Consider the following 14,597-nt stretch of genomic DNA (forward strand, 5'->3'; position numbering starts at 1 on the left):
TGTTGTAATAATATACTAAGGATTTTCGTAACTTCTAGAAATTAAGAAAATCAAACAGGGGGCATAAATTTCGTACACAAATTTACGAAACGATCTGGGAAAAAATCGATTCGAGATTCGAGACGAGATTAAACTTTTTCAAAATTTTAAAAAACAGACGAAAAATCCTCATTTCTGGTCTTGTCTTGTCGGTTATACTATTTCAATGTGTTTCATTTAGCAGGAAATTACGTTTTTAGTTTCTTATACTTCTCACATTTTACACATGCTCATAAAATTTTTTTTACGTGTATTACACATTAATAGAATATCTGCTTAATGCAAAATATAGTTCGATTGAATGTCACTGCCCTTAACTTTTATCCTTAAACGGTAATTCAAGCGTATTTGGATTATCTTGAGCAAATCGGGACGAAGAGTAATCGCTGCATCAGTTATCTTCGGGAGACGATCCAACTTCTCAGCAGTTATTTCAGAACTTTCCACATGGCGAAGTCGATATGATTGAAACCAGATATTCAAGATGATAATTTCACGGAACCCACGCTCCCAATTCGGCATATAGGAAACATACCATTTAACCAACGATATACGATTGGTTGGTTAATTTGGAGCTTTGCCTCTCGTCCAGCATTCAGGCAAAATGGATCATGATCCTGCAGCTTAACATGGGATCCGAACTAATCAAGCTTTCCCCGGTAATCGAACCCGAATCTGCAAAGTCAATTGTGTCATTGTTTTAGACTCGTCTTGTATACTCGATAAAAATGTCTCCGGGATACGGTCTTCCATTTCAAATAATATGCTCAGCTGGAATGTTTTCAAAATAGTCAGTAGGTCATCATCCTAATTCCTTGCTTTTTCAATTAGTGCTGTTATATAACAATAACAAAGACAATAAAATTTGACCATAATAGTATATTATATCTTTTTAAATTAATTTCAGAGAGTAAAGACATTGAGCGAAGATGAAGCTGTGTCTTGTACTTTGTATTGTTGCCCTAACAACGACTTCTGTTACAGCTCAAGAGCATTGTAAGTACACTTAACTAACATTTATTTATTCAAGTAGTTGTGTTAATGCATAGAATAAAAAATTTAAAAATACCCAGTAAAGTTCTTTTTATAAAAAAGAAGTATGTATTAGGATAAATGCAATTCCTTTTCTTTTGTTTGCAAAATATAAGGATCTGCACTGAAAAAGTACTAACATTTTGTAGTGAAATACCAATTGCAGAGTTAAAGGCTAAATGCTTTATGCCGGCTAGGCTAAAGGAGACGGTGATGTTGAGGAATGAATTAAATAGTGGAATGAAGAAAGTGGGAGGAAACGGGAGAACATCGAGGAAACCCACGCACACGGTGTTTGTCCACCACAAAGTTCACTTGGCGGGATCAAGGTTTAAACTAGGGACGAGCCACCGCGACCCCTCGAAACTGCGAACAATTTACAGGGAAATAAAATCATCTCCCTTAACGTTCTTCAAATCTGCTCTTGATTCTTGGATAAACACAATGTAAAAATAGTATTTTACTAATGAAGTGCACTGTAGAAAATAGGCAACTAACAAGGGAATGAAGGGAGAATTGATATCGAGTTGGAACGTTGTGCATACATCAATCGAAAGTACTAATGATCCTGATTAAGAATCTGTAATAAAAAGCTTCCACATAAATGTATTGAAGGAGTTACGTCGATTTGTCACTTTTCACAGTTTTCGCACTTTTTCACGTTATTTCAATTCCAATCTCTACCAAACTCATACAAACAACTAATTCACGCACTAGAAATCGTTTGAAAATGTTTTCGTTACTCATATTTGAGGAAACATAACGTTTGGAGCATAACAGAATCAAATGTATTAGTTGACATAAGATGTGCAGTAATGATATTTCAGCACATACTCAGTGTTATCAACAAGAAAATGGTTCAAACAAAAAATGTCTTTGCACCAAGAGCAACGGATTCTCGCAAGTTTCTCATAATGCTGAACCAGCAGTTGGCGACACCAAACCTGAAACCAAATTTGCTTGGCGAATCAAAAGCAGGATATTAACCAGTCTTATAACCAACATTAATAAATGCATATTGATACAACCCAATGTATTTTGGCGAACTCATCTGATTGTGTAGAATCGAAACAAATATAATGCGCTGGTCTCGTTGATATATTTTATACCCGTCAAGTTCGAGTTTCACATAGTGTTCAAGTTTCTTCAAATAATGTTTCCAAACACCAAACCCATAAGCCTCTAACGGCTGACAGAATCGCGTGCAGTTTTTCGGGATATTCTCAACCTTCACCATTGCGCCATTTGGCAAACACGCGGCAATTCGCGTGTGGTCTGTAAATGGACCCCAATGGTCAAGTAGAACGATATTTTTTTTTTTCGTTCGGTGAAATCGCTGCAGACATCAAGTCTTTAACAAACTTGTCGCGGACGTCACTTGTTATGATGCCACTTTTTGATGCATCAAGCACCATATTTTCGGGTTTGATCATTGTTTCCCACACTCTTGGCCCAAATTTTTCCGCTAGACTCTTGGAGTGTTACCATCATTTTGTCATGAACAACTACGCTCATCGCAACGATTGGCAACATAGTGTAAAAGTGGGTTGTAGCATTTGTTGACTGCACAATTTTTCAACTCTGTCTTGTCCTTTGAACGCCAGAGTGCGATTTCCTGTCATTTCATATTGAACACCACTCTGATCGGCGTTCAAAACATTTGCGGCAGCGATGCGTTTCTCATTGATTGTTTTGCTGATGCGGGTCGCAAATTTGTCTGCTTCTGTTTTCAAAAACTCCTGATCTTCGAAGCAGGGCTTCGTCACGCGACTCGTGATTCGGCAGCTGCTAATTCCACGGGCTTTTTTAAACTGCTGTACCCACCAAGACGAAGCCTCGAACGAATGAGCAAAATCAAGTTTGGCTGCATTTTTCATCGCCCAGATTCGTATGTCGTCGTCGTGAATCGGATGCCCAGCCACAGCAGTTGCGTTGAAATCGGCAAACGTGTCGTTGCTTATTTGCTTCAGCTTCAATTCTCTATTGCGCCAAATGCGAATTTCCTTTTTCACGCACGAATGACAGGCCAGTCTTGTGCGCAAGAGTGTTTCTTACGGATGGGAGTGATTTTTCTGCATTTGCCTCGTGGTGTCCATGTACAATCAAGAGCCATCCTCATCTCGTCGTCTGTGTACTTCCGAGTATCTGAATTTTTCGGATGACCTGCTGATGTCGATGGTTCATAATCAGGATCATCATCCAAAATTGAACAGCTCCTTCGTGATGTATGTAAATGTGCCACTGGTGTATCACCGTCAATCACGCGAAAGTCTGTCAAAACTAAGTTTCTGAAATGACATCGCCTTTTTCACAGCCTTCAATAATCATGTCATGTCAGATTTGATCCGATTCCGCTGGATATAGTCGCTGACTTTATTATGGCTTATGATGCTTTCTCACTATGGATTTCACATAGATGATTAGCTTTAGAAGGTAGCAAGCTCTGTGAGTTGAATTCTTCATTTTGTTTTCACCTACTTAACTAATTTCAAAACAAAATTTCGCAAAATGTGAAAAGTGACAAATCGATATAACTCCTTCCATATATTTATGTGGAAACTTTTTATTACAGATTCTTAATCAGAATCATTAGTGCTTTCGATTAATGTATGTACAACGTTCCAACTCGATATCAATTCTCCCTCCATTCCCTTGTAAGTATATACATTTTACGTAATTCATTGTGGAACATACGTACCTTCTGAGATAAAGAAAAGTTATTCCTTCTTATTGACGAATCTCAACCGGATGCAAACAATAAAATAGATTGGAAATCTTAAAGAAAATCGAATATATATATATATATATATATATATATATATTTAATATTGGGAAAATGATTTCATTATCATATTACGTAACATATATGGGAATACTTTCTAATTAGGGCTGAAGTTACGCCTCTTACCGCTTTTGATCATTTACCGCTTTCAGTATCAAGTAATTAAGATAACGTTGAAAATCATTCAAGAAAATACATTGACAACTGCTTCAAAATTGAATTTTTGTACTTTCTTGTTAAAATTATACATGCTGTGAATAAGTGAGGAAGTATGTGGAGGTTTAACCATACTCAGGGAGTCCTTATTTCGATGCGTACGACGTGAAGTTAAATCATTTCATTCTTTTGTATAGACGCTGGATAGCGAGGCAGTCAGACACAGATTGACGGGTAGTATCAACTGTTAGATCTGTGCGTTCTTTGTAGCAAAAGTAGTGAATCATTTCGATTTAACCAGTAACGATCCAAAAAGACAGTAAGGAGATAAATACCTACAGTGATTTATATATATATATATATATATTAGGGTGGTCCTTAATTACATGGCGAATTTTTTTTCCAAATTTCTTTGCTCCCAACCTCTAAATTGGTTCCATGTCGGACCCAATTTATCCATGAAAAAAATGGGCTCAATCGAAGGATATTTAATCGACCCCCAAGCGACCTAAAGTTTGAATTCATATCCAAAATGTTAATATATAGGAAAAGTCTGGAATAAACCCTTCTTACTTTAAAGCGGCTGAAGGGAAAGGGATCAAATCTTGGATACAGGAATTGGAAGTAATCCACATCTAATCCTGAGAAATAGCATGATGGTGGTCATTTTGAAGTCCGCAATTTTGTATTCGGACCCAAAATTTTAAATGGAAATGATGATGTGTGACATCGTTTTTGGGTAACCTTTCTTTATGAAAACATATCTTCCTATATTTTCAAGTATCTCTGGTCATTTAATTCTTTTTAGCTTTGAAATAATAGTTTATTATCTTTCAATATCGTTTTTTTCTTTATAGGTTACTGAAATATTAATAAACTATTACATACATGTAACAAGGAAATAATTATATACGTTGTTATATAATTGCATTTCGTCGAAATACACACCAGCCTATATTGAAATTATTTATATGAAATGAAATTACATAAATAACATAATGAATGTTTAAAATGATAATAAAGAAAGCTGAAGGCTGTGGATAACTAGCCAAATTCTGCTGATTCATTAAGCCAATTTTTGTAGCATCTGGATACTTTTTTCTGTGTTCACTGACTATCTGCAATATGTATTGTTTCTCTTTTTTGTCCTTTGTTAAAATATTCCTGTATTCTTGTATCAGTTTCGCACCTCTCTCTGCAGCATCATTCACCACCACAATGTTTTTCAATATATTCAACCCACGTTGAAAGTTCACATTTTCTTTCCAAGTAGATGGGCATGTTTGCAGAAAATGTGTATTTATCGAAAATCTTGAAAAACATGTCTTCGAATCTGAGGAAACGAAGTCTGACAATTCTTTTTCTCTGAAGCTGTTGAATTCTGCACTATTTATATAGCATCGCTTTATTTGGTTTTGTGCATCACATTCTTCTGTACTCCCTTTTATATTAAGAACCCTTTTTTCTTTCACATGTTGTGGCACTTGATCATTAAAGAATGCAAATGCCTCAGTTTCTGGTGACAGATACCGTAAGTGGTTAGGGAATTTTTCCACAGTACAATTGCTAATGTCTGGATATACTTTCCCTGTATTCGATTAATTTATGTAAAAACTTGTAATCGTGATACGGAGCTTTCACAGCCTATGGTGCAAGGAACCAAGCTTGTAAATAGATTCGGACGAGAAAAATGCATAATCTCTTGATTGAATTCTTTTCTTTTCTCGTCAGTTCAAATTGGTATTGGAATAAATGTATCTTCAACGCATATATAGCCTTTGCCATCCACCGAGCATGGCTCACACCTTCAGGAATGCGAAATGAAACTCCTTGTGGAGGGGTGGCGCCTAGGAAGATCATGGCCAATTCTAATAATTCGCGATAGTCATCTCTATGATGTCTCTGATGTTTCTGTTGTATGAATTCCAACATATTGACACGGACATCTTCCGGGACATCATATACCCCAGTCCGGTAATTGCTTTTATCTATTGACGACCAGGATTGCCCAAATCTCTTAAACAAAAGCACATCAGGCCCGGAACTTGTACTGGCAGCTATAGCACCATCCATTACTGTGTGAAAGCTACTTTGAAGAACTAATTCAAATATGTGATGTAGAGCAAATCACGATCAAATTTCTTCTCAAGGTTTTCACACGCGCCTTTTATTCTGCCGGTGTTGCTTGCAGTTGTATCGAAGCACAACGCCGGTATTTTGTGCTCTATGTCCCATTTCTCCACCGCTTTGTAAACAGCTGTGGCTTGTGCTTCCCCTGTAGATGACGGTATTTCTGGGATGCTTAATAATTGTTTCTTGCCGTTAAAAGTTACAAATATCGCAAGTCTGTCAACTTTTCCTATATTACTTGTAGTTGGAAATAGCATGCCATCCCAGTGAAGCACCAAAGCATCAGAATCGGCGACATCAAATCTCCCTTTTATTTCTTTTTGCCTTTTCTCCCGCATTTCTTTCCTGCGAAGTCGAATGGAAGAGCGATTTTAATAATTAAGCTTTCAATATTACAGTGAAAGGCTTCTGCTGCTGCTACTAAAAGATGAACTGCATTGCGGTCGCTGATTTTGCATCTGTCCAGTAGTTCGCACAGACGGGGAGTTCAAATATCGTGAGTATCTCTTGTACCCGAGGTACTTAGTTCACTCACCAACATTGGATCTCCTAAACATGATTGGGTAGGTGGAGTAGAATCGGAATCATAGGAATTGGAATCTGTATCTTCATTATCACTGCCAGACAATGTTGCTGACGAAACGTTTTGCTTCCATTTCTTCGTTTCTCTTTCGTTATCTTCTTTCTTCATCCTTTTTCCTACGTTCCTTTATTCTTTCCTCAGTTTCTTTATGTTTGCGGTCAATGCCACCCATATAACCTTGTCGTCCTTTCATGCGCTGTATTACTAAAATTGCTTATCCTCTTCCTTCTTGATCATATCTAACGCATTCTCGTGGGCAATATCAAACAAGTCATCTAGTCGGGAAATAAATGTCGCTCTTTTAGTTTCTTCCACATAAATTTTCTGTGTAATCTTTTCTGTAAACTTGCCATTCTTTGTATAGTACTAGAACTTTCTCAATATAGTTATCACTTCGTTTTGTAGGAATTCGTGCCTTTTCCCAAAACACAAGAACTTCCTTTACAATTAAAGTCGCACTTTCTTTTATGGTCAATTTAACTACACGCACATTGAAAAATAAAACACTAAGTACTTGTCGTTTTGAAGGCAGTTTTGTTCCTACAATTTGGTTCCTAAAGGTCCAATGAGGGCGCATTCGTAACCTTTGCGTAAACAGCGCGAAGCTAACTTCGGAGGTAATGCGATTGCATTGCATAAGTTGTTTACACTTCCTGAAAAAACTCCAAATTCAACAGCACTGTGTGCGAAGAAACTAAAACAAACAATCGCATAGGAAAACAATCATACTTTCTCGAAGCCTTCAAACAAACTGATTGAACTGAGCATTGCTGTTATTGTTTCAGTGTTGCCAGAAACTACTGCAACTTATGCATTTTTACTAGTCCCCTTTCTAAGAGATAAATAACCATTCTGAATATTTTTCAGTGATAAATTGGAACATAATGTTTAAATTATTGATTAGGAAAGAATCATATTTACTTTTTCTTGCACTGCTGAGAAACGAATGTGCATTTCTTTCTTTACTTTATAGTTTAATTCAAATAAGGGGAAACAATTTAACAATTTTATAAATCTGCAGCCCGTACAGAGATATAAACTCAGAGAATATTAAGTTTTATTACTTCGGAGCTTTTATTTTCCATAGTTGATAATTATTACATGTTCAGAGAGAAGTGGAAAATAAAGGGAGACGTCTGTTTGTCGTCAAAAGCTACCTCAAAATGATATATCATACAAGGTCATTTCTATTTAAAATGTTGTGCCCGAATCCAAGATGGTGGACGTAAAAATATGCCTCATCTCGGTCACTATTCAGTATTCGGTATGGTCATTACTCAGTATCAGGTATAGATATGATTCCTTTCCCTCAGCCATTTTGAAGTTACAAGAGTTTATTACAAACTTTTGCCATATACTATACATTGTAAATGCATTCATATGTTTAGGTCGCTTTGGGGTCGGTTAAATATTCTTTCATTGAGCCCATTTTTTTCACAGATTAATTTGGTCCGACATGGAACCAATTTAGGGGTTGGGAGCAAAGAAATTCGGAAATTGAAAATTAAGGTGCACCCTAATATATATATATATTCCCTCATGTGGAATATGGGTGTATGGGTGTATTTTATGATGTGTTGAAACCGGAACACGTAGCGGTAGAACTTAAATGCATTATACTACAGTTTTACGAGTCCATAATTTCTGAAAGCAAAAATATAGAGTGGTGCCAGTCCTTGCCTGGTGAACATTTTCAAATTGGCTAAAGAAATTCGAAGAAGCGTGCGTTCAGAACGTTATTTTACATTTGCGAAAAGTCAGTCGAACGAAGAAAAACCATTTGTTTGGAAGTATTACTAAAAACATGAAAGTGAGAATGTTTATAACACAAGCTTGGCATTGTTCCAGGAATAGACAAACTATAAACCATATCAAATACAGAAGTATACTGCTGTGCTTTAAAATTTCGTGGTTCTAGACAATACAAAATGGTCTCATGCTGCAGGCGTGTTTTTCGATGACAAATCAATTAGAGATTTGTGTAATGTTTTAAAAAAATACCTAATAAAGTACCCAAAAAGTATATTCAAGGTTTTAGAGAAGTGTTGATATCGAGTTCAGGTATGGGACGGCTGCTGTAAACACACTAATTGTACATACACTGGAGTGTGAATGAATTTTCAATATTGTTAAATGACATTGTGACATCTGCAAGGAACTCATTAAGTTTGAACACAGTGTCACTTTTAGTGTCTTACAAAACAAATGGACCACCAAAAAGAAATTCTTTAAAATTTCATTCGGCTAGTGTACCAGAGATGGTCGCAAGATAATTAGAGGTGATGTGGGAAAGGAATAGGTCCGGATCAACGTTCATGTTACTGTCCCGAAATTTATATGTTGTGGCTGAGAATAAATCCTGGAAAGCACCAATCAAGATAGCCGGCCAGAAAATAGATTATAGGATCTCCAGAATGAGAAGCCAACACTCTAAGCTAACACGCTATCACAGTATTATTAACAAAATTATTATAGGAGCAAGAAAATTTGAGTTGCCTGCTTTAATTCTAATATTGAACATTTTATTGGACAGTGTAGATGATATTGAAGTACAAAAATATACTGACATTTCTTCTTTTCCATTTCTATCACTGACTATAAGCCTTTGAAACCAAATATCTACAGACATCTTTGTATCAAGTGTTGTTTATCTTTCCCCAGCTATTACTGATATTGTCAATACTTTGAAATCACAGAAACATAATACCAATAGAAACACCTTTGTGACATTGTTCTTCGGCTCTTAATTTCACCAAATTCTCATTAATAATTTACAAAACATTCTTGAGCAATACTCTGAATAAATACAACAGATACAACGTAATCGTTGAATCGTTGAAGCCCTAGTTCAAATAAGTGAGTTGCACACGTATTAGATTAACATAAAAACTGCAATTTGTTGCATATTCGAATGTATTTTATTGTATAGTTAAATCTAGGCTGTTTACAGCCATCATACCACAATGTATTCTCTCGTTGCTATCGTTACAGAATCAACATTCTAAGATACAAAACATTTTTATATAATGAACGCTGTCAGTAATGAACGCTGGAGCTGTTGCTAATCGCAGAGAAGCTGAAAAGCAAAGAAAATACAACAACCTTCTCGAAAAGTTTGTTTTCACTCCAATCGCTATTGAAACAAGTGATGCTTGGGTTGCAAGAAGTCTAGAATTCATTAGGGAGATAGGAAGACGCATTTCTTGTGTTTCCGGCGAAGTTCGCTCCACATCCTATCTAATACAGCGCATATCCGTTTCTATCCAACGTGGTAACGTCTCGTCGGTCCTTGGCACTTTACCACCTGGCAAGGAACTGGATGAGGTGTTTATACTCTGAGAATAATTATCTTTGTAGAAGAACGTAATCAGAATCTAATTGCTTGATATTGTAAAGATTTTAAATATATTTGAGATGACAGGAAAAGGTTTTGTAGTTGCTGGTGCTAAACGTAATTTCCTGTTAGTTGGTTTATATGACATCCTTATCCTCCCCCCCTTTCTGAAAAGTAATTTTCTATTTACAATTTGTTTCCAAATATCTTATATTAAAGGTCAGCATGTTAAAGGGAATATAGTCTGAGTGAAGTTTTTTTTAACTATTTGTTATCACCTAGACACATTAGCTCAAAACTTAGGAGTGATGATAACCAATATTAGTGTTTCCTTTGATAAGAACTATGTTAAATAAACCTATATGAATATTATAAATACTTTGAGTAATTGTACTGACAAAAATCAAAATAAATAATTTTTATATAATTATATATTTTTTAAAGTATATAACTTCTTCTTCTAACCTATATAAAATAATTAAATAGTTGGCTAGTTTATACCACCTTTGATTAAAATATCTAAATGGTGCAGGTAAAGAATAATACATGCATGCCGAATAATAAATGCTGTCGTTCTATCTTTAATGGCTCCCGACAGGACTTCTTGAAGTGATTTAGCACTTCTAGAAAGAATTCTGGACCGTATGACAACTTTACAAAGATAAGTATACATTAATTATTGGATAGTCCTCGTATATACAAAATTCACAATATATATAAATATCTTGCATATCTTTACATTCCTTTTTATTTATTCTTTATATCAATAATATTCTTTTATAATTAATTATACTTCAAATTCTTTACAACACCGTACAGGAGGATCTATTCCAAAAATTATGAACAATTAAAAGTTTGTTTTTGGTCCAAGCATAGTTTTTTTTTAATAACATGGTCGAGGCTGTTTGAATATTTAAACTCATTATAAATAGGGATGTTACAGAATATATTTCCTGCATTTGATAATTAGCTGTCACATATATTCATTACATAGGTAAAATACGACATAGATAATATAGAATTCAGAAAAAGAAAAATAAGATGAAATAATGTTAGGAAAAATCATCAAAATTGATGTTAATTAAATTATAAGATAACGTGGTTTAATATTGGATCACAACTGATTGAAATGAAATATCAGTTAACACACAAATATTAAATTAACATATAAGGATAACATAAACATTAACAAAATCCTAAGTACAATCTAAAATATCAAATCGATAGCTTCTATCATAATAGGTCGAGCGCCAAGAATAAAATTCCTCTGTTATGAGTTTCTTATATTAACTTTTGTTATAATTTCAGGGGGAATTAAAGCTTTGACTAAATCCATCCATCGTTTTCTAGTATTTTCCGTTGGTTGTCAAAGTTTTAGTTCATCAACATTTCGTAATCCTAAGATTTTCCCTGTTTTTATATCCATTAACTCAAATACTTTCGGGTTAATTTGTTTCGTACACAAATAAGGACCGGCGTATATGTCACAGAATTTATAGATCCGTTTTAATGAGGCGTCACTTTGAGGATGTAGTCTTACAAATACTAAATCATTGGATTTAATTTTCACTTTACCTACTTGTTGCTCTTCGATTTTCTGATTACGATATTTGAATTTCTGCGTTCTTCGAAGGTGTATCATACTTCTGAGATGAGAAAAATCTATTTCACCATTGTCGTCAAGTTGAATTCCAAAATGTTCTTCAATTGGAGAAACAAAATCAGTCCCATTATGAATATTAACAGGTGCCACTCCCAAAGTATCAGACACTGAATAATTCAAAAAATATGTAATCTTCTTAACATATTTGATCCAATCGGTGTGTTTATTACGACAATAATGTCGAAACAACATTCCAAGATTTCGGTGAACTTTCTCAACTATCGAGCTACTGGGATGATAAGGTGTTACAAAGTGTACCTTAATGTTGGCATTATTCATGGCACTAAGAAAAACGTCACTCCGGAATTGACCTCCATTATCACACATGATATGCTTGACAGGTCCACAGTGAGGTATATATACATTTAAAATGCAATGAACAATTGCTGACGAAGTAGCTTTATGTAGGGGATAAGCTACTATATATCTCGTAAAAATGTCCAAAACAGTGAGAAGAAAAGTTTCACCAGAAGACGCTCTCGGAAGAGGCCCATACAAGTCAATAGAAATGAAAGACTGAGGACGATCGGGTATTACAGACAACATTGGTTTATATATAGATCGATAGTTATGTTTGATTTTCATACACTCCTCACAATCCTTGATACAGTTCTTAATTTGAGATCTTAGCGATTTCCAATAAAAGGATTTACTTATCAGACAATATACTTTTGAATAACCGAAGTGTCCAAAATTATCATGATATGCTTTCAGTATTTGAGGTACCAATCGAGGTGGTATACAAATTTTGTTCCTAAGTCTTTAATTACTAATACATTATTGGACATTTTATACAGAGTGTTCCACGAACGAGGACAATCACATCCTTTCACACATGAAGTTAAATGTTTTATAATCTTTGCATAAGGTTCGTAGTTCCTTTGAGATTTTTGTAACTCATCCAATGAAATGTTAGAAATTTCTTCCTGTAAGACCTGAAAAACATTTATCGATAATACACGATGATTTTCACTGGGAAATAATCTAGACAAGGTATCCACCGGTACATTTTCAACCCCTTTGATATGTTTGACCTCAAAATCGAAGGATTGTAATTCTAACGACCATCTTAATAACCGACTATTGTAGCCTTGTATTTTCTTTAGGTGACACAATGAGCTATGATCTGTAATAATTGTGAAGTGACATCCACTGAGATAAGGTGCAAATTTTTGTAATGAAAAACGCACTGCAAGTAGTTCAATTTCTGTAATAGTATACCCTTTTTCAGCATTCTTCAAGGTCCGACTGACAGTGAATTACCAAGGGTTCGTTAGAATCAACATCCGGTTGCCAAAGTATTCCTGAAATTCCAGAAAGTGCCCCATCACATTGCAAGAAGAAAGGACGATCATAATTCGCATGATTCAAGCGTATGTTCTTCATAATACACCTCTTCAAACATTGAAAACTTTGCTCTTGTGATTCTCCCTACTGCCATAAAGTTCCTTTCCTTGTTATAGAAAATAAAGGTTCGGCTATTTCGGCGAATTTTGGTATTGATCTTCTAAACCAGTTGAAAAAACCGAGTACCTGTCTAGTTTCCTTTAGATTACTGGGAGCTGGTAAATCTCGAATAGCTTGAACTTTAGAGTCGCTGTAACACATACCATTTGCGTCAATAGAATATCCCAAGAATTCAATTGATTTTTTGAAAAATGTTGATTTTTCAATATTTACTGTAAGACCTGAATTTTCTAAACGCTCAAGAACAATATTTAAATTTCTCAAGTAATCCTCAGGAGTTTTTCCCATTATCAAAATGTCATCAGCATAATAAATCATATTGTTACGTAAATTTTGACCCAATACTTGATTTAAACATGAAGCTAAGGCGGCACTACCATTAATCAATCCAAAAACTACTCGATTGTATACATACAATTGTCCTTCAAATAAGAAAGCGGTGAAAGGTTTGGAGTTTTCATCCAACATTACTTGGTTGTACGCCATTATTAAATCTAGATTCCCAAATATTGTATTACCTTGTAATGTTCCAAGAATTTCATCTATAGGGGGTAACGTACTTGTTGTAATTTGATATGAGAGTTCAACTTTCTGAGATCCATTACCAGACGTAGATGTTTGCCGTCTTTCTTGGGAACTACATGCAATGGGTTTAAGTGAATACTTCGTGAAGGTCGAATAATCCCATAAGTTAACATATCGGCTATTTGTTTGCGTACGTTTTCTCGGAATCGATAAGGAATAATGTAGGGTTTAGTCACTATCGGATCTTTGGTGTCTACTTCAATGGTATATACAAAATCTTTACAACATCCGGGTTTGGATAGAAAAACCTTTTTATGTCTATATATTATATCCTTAAATGATAATTTCACCTCTGTATCCATAAAATCCAATGAATCTATGATAGGATCTACGTGTTTAGACAATGAAAATTCCTCATCTATAGTGAAAATAGGTTTCTCTCTCATTTCGACATCTTGAATGTTTTTAGATTTGGAAGGGTCAATTTCTGACACATTGTTCACGAAAGGTTGACATTAACTAGCTATATCAGCTTTCGCTGGAATTAATTTTTGAACTATTACGTCATCTAGGGTCTTTACAGTAAACGTTTTATTCTCGAAATCTAGAATAGTACGCAACTGTGTTAGGAAATCCAAACCAATTAATACTTTTTCATTCAATTCATTTATGACCAAAATAGGAATGTTAATTTTGTAACCCTGTATGTCAATTTCAACTTGAGTCTTGCCCATTACTCTCTTTTTATGCTTGCCGGTATAATCAATTAATATTAAATTTTCCATCTTTTGCAACCTGGGATTGGAATAATCCTTGATAATTTCACGCCAAAAAGCGTAGGACAAAAGCGACACAGTAGCTCCTGTATCAATTAACGCATGCACAG

General features: G+C 35.0%; 1 long non-coding RNA gene across 1 annotated transcript in view; it reads left to right on the forward strand.

Annotated features, from left to right (window-relative positions):
* The first annotated feature begins 948 nt into the window (after window positions 1-948).
* The window catches only part of LOC145693979 (uncharacterized), a 181,554-nt gene continuing 167,905 nt past the window's right edge, over window positions 949-14,597 (forward strand). Inside the window, exon 1 of the long non-coding RNA XR_014132866.1 lies at window positions 949-1,035. This is a non-coding gene — a long non-coding RNA (uncharacterized LOC145693979). The remainder of the gene's footprint in view (window positions 1,036-14,597) is intronic.

This window comes from Thermobia domestica, chromosome 9 (genome assembly GCF_964235325.1).
Source record: "Thermobia domestica chromosome 9, izTheDome1.hap1.1, whole genome shotgun sequence".
In the NCBI taxonomy this organism is placed as follows: domain Eukaryota; kingdom Metazoa; phylum Arthropoda; class Insecta; order Zygentoma; family Lepismatidae; genus Thermobia; species Thermobia domestica.